The sequence below is a fragment of the Asparagus officinalis genome, chromosome 5 (assembly GCF_001876935.1).
Source record: "Asparagus officinalis chromosome 5, Aspof.V1, whole genome shotgun sequence".
In the NCBI taxonomy this organism is placed as follows: domain Eukaryota; kingdom Viridiplantae; phylum Streptophyta; class Magnoliopsida; order Asparagales; family Asparagaceae; genus Asparagus; species Asparagus officinalis.
The window spans coordinates 32,415,542-32,419,105 of record NC_033798.1 but is presented as its reverse complement, the minus strand read 5'-3'; the positions used below and the strand labels follow the sequence as shown (position 1 = coordinate 32,419,105).

Sequence of the window (3,564 nt, the reverse complement as noted above, 5' to 3'; positions counted from 1 at the left end):
TTTAGCATACGAAGCCCGCATCGCAGGACCAGTTCAATATCGCTGGATGTACCCCGTGGAGAGGTATTTATTATTATAATATTCATTTAATATTTGTCAAATTACGTTTCTCAGTTCCATTTCGTATCGCAGGACCAGTTCAATATCACTGGATGTACCCCGTGGAGAGGTATTTATTATTATAATATTTATTTAATATTTGTCAAATTACGTTTTTCAGTTCAATTTTGTCACAAATCATAAAACTATATGCTTGTAGGTATTTGGGTTTCATGAAACAACTGATGCATAATCGTGCACATCCTGAAGGGTCGATCGCAGAGAACTACATAAGTAACGAGAGTTTGAATTTTATCTCTCGTTACTTGCAGGGCGTAGAGACAAGGCTAAACTGTCCCCAACGAATAATTGACGGTACATTCTACAATGATCGTAGGGAGGATACTAGATTCCCCAGAATAGAGCTAGATCAAGCCCACACATATATCCTGAGCAATGATACTACATTTAACATATACGCAACATAAGTATTTAACTGTTTGAATCAGATTATATCACCTCACAATAATTATCTCTATTTTACCGTTATAAATGCTTCTTGTCTAGGCTTCACATCCGACATGTCCAGACTAATCTTAAATGCAGAACAAAAAAATAAGAGAGTTATGGACACACACTCTAGACAATTCCCTGTATGGCTGAAGGGTGAAGTAAGATCTTTTTACATTTCTGATTCGTATATCAAATATATGTGCCCGCCAACAGATATGTAAACTATTTGCTTCTTTTCTTAAAGGTTGACAAACGGATTACGAATGAGATTAACCTGTCTGAAAAAGTTTGTTTGTATGCCAGAGGTCCTTCTAATGTGGTTAAGCATTATGGAGGCTACTGTGTCAACGACTTTAGGTTTAACATCGTCGGTCTCGAAGAGAGACGACAAACGCAAAACAACGGTGTGTTCTGCTCCTTCTCGCAACTGTCATACGCTAGTGCAAAAGATCTAAATCCGATACAAGGGGAAATCTATTGCTACGGTCAGGTAGAAGACATCGTGGAGATTTTCTATGGGATTAATAAGGAAGTCAGTCATGTGATGTTTAAGGTTCGTTGGTGTGAACAGAAAAAGGCGAAGGATGACTACGGTTACACAATCGTTAATCTTAACAAGGAAATATATCAGTCTGAAAAATACATGTTAGCTACTCACGCCAAACAGTGCTTTTATGTCAAAGATATAATGAAAAATGACGAATGGGTTATCCTTAAGAATCCACCTAGAGCCTACATTCATGAAGTCGTGTCTGACGAAGATCACGATGAGGAGGTTATCTTGGCCGACGAAATAACCGAGGAGTTTTCATTGACACAAAATAATAATCTGGACGATGAAATTGCACTAGCACGCCCTGATATACCTACGATTATATGTGAGCCAAGGTGTAAAGGAAAAAAACCTGTCCGCAGCGGAGTCGATAAAACTATAAGAACAGTCCTTTCATTGGCACGCACACGGTCGCAGGCTATCCGTACACGATCGCAGAGTAGAGCCTCAACATCATCTGTTTGACTGGTTATCATGTAACACAGTGTGTCATGTATTACATTATTGCCTTTGTATTATCTGTTTAACTGGACATCATGTACACGCGATTCTGTTGCCATGTGCTATTTTATTAATTATTTGCATTATATACTTTTGTTGGATATTCATTATGTTTTCAAAGTATAGATGACAAAAGGATTACGTAAGAAAGCGCTTGAGAGAATTTTTGGTAGACATTCTGGAGGCGACGCACATGCCTCTACGTCAGGTATTTTTATTTATTTGTTATATTTGTACATTTCTATAAACTATTAACATGAGCCTAATATATTTTTAACATTTACTACACAGGAGGAGGAGATGCTACACATGACTCGCAGCCACAGGACACATCACGCAGAGATGCTCCACATGACGTGGAGACACAGGCTGATCCTACACAGCATGCGGAGATACCACCGCCACCGCATGCAGATGTATTGGAGGAGAGGAGATTTGAGCCGTATAGCGTAGCTTTAGAGGCTGCGGCACTACCGCCAGATTCTATTACAGATCAGCGAGTCCACGGTCCGGCTAAAGTGAGGGATGATTGGGATTCTTATCATGCTATGCGCCACATCGCGCAGCAAAGGTACGAACAAGCAAAGCGTAGATGCCTCGAACTGAAAGGTATGAATGAATTTTTATAGTTTATCGGTTATTATTTTAATTTTTTTTCGCAAATATAGATTGATTCATTGTTTCATTCGATTCTTTGTTTCGCAGGTACCGAGCGACCTCCTAGACGCGGCCGCAATGCTACTAAGGAATCGAACCTCATCCCTGATATTAATCGGAGGGCTGTGATCCGATGGGAAAACGGAGTGCCTGTTGGGGCCTTTGCCAATGCTTTCAACAATTTCCTTGCCGCTTTAGCCAGGAGACACGATTTCTTCAACATATTTTTGACGTGGAAATCGCAGCGGATTGATGCGCTGGTGGCTTGTTGGAGATATATATGTGTGAGTCATTTATTTTAATTTTCATCATTATTAGTTATTAGTTTATTATTATGTTTAATACACTGATTTGTATCTACTTTTTCTTTATATGTTGAAGCGATTTTTCTTTCTTGACGATAATATTTGTGCTTGGACGTACTGCTTCGGGAAAATCAATGTATCGTTCAAGAGATGGTGGTTTGAGTTAAAGAAAGAATATTTTGTCCAAATAACAGAAGATTGGGAGCGATACTGGCATCTTGACACGCGTGTAGATGGAGTAGATTTTTTTGCACTTTGCAGTTACTGGGACACGGCTGAAATTCAGGTATTATTGAAGTATATATTTTTAATTTATTGTTTGAATTTTTATATTGTTTCGAATTGACATTGTTTTGCAGGCTCAAGCTGAAATAGCAAGGAGGAATCGCAACGCGCCTCGCAGTTACGAGCATCACGGGGGCTCCAGGACATTCAACCAGCATTATCATCAATTAGAGCTTGAGGTATATAATATATTAGCTTTTACGTTGAGTATAATTTATATGTTATGGGTTAATGATATGTCTGAATAAAATAGGGAAGGGGAGATCTCAGACATTTTGCAGATCGTATTCTGACTTCCTGGAGCCCGAATTACGCCAATGAAGAGAAGAAAGCAAAGAATAAGGATCTGGCTGTAAGTAACTGTCATTTATATATTCAATTTCATATCAATGCATCATTATTAAGTCGACTTGCCCGGGTTGTTGTGATATATCGCAGGAGAAATTACATGCTAAGGTACAGGAGCAATTGACTCAGTCTCATTTCTGTTCTAACACTCCTGCCCGGCTAAGTAGAGAGGATGAGGACTCCATCATCGAGACGGTCATTGGACCTAGTAGGAAGAACAGATATCGGTGGAGAGGATCCGAGCAGAGGCCGCACGAGTCTAGTAGCACCTACGAGTCTGCAGCACCACAAGGAACACCAGGAAGCAGTTCATATCAAGACTCGATGGAGCAGCGATTAAAAGCGATTGAAGATTGGCAGTCG

The 3,564-nt window shown here is 39.7% G+C and overlaps 1 long non-coding RNA gene across 1 annotated transcript; it reads left to right on the top strand.

Moving 5' to 3' along the window:
- On the top strand, positions 2,163 to 2,675 carry LOC109840568. Its single transcript, XR_002246945.1, has 3 exons — positions 2,163 to 2,215; positions 2,312 to 2,547; positions 2,645 to 2,675. It is a non-coding gene; the product is annotated as an uncharacterized LOC109840568 (long non-coding RNA).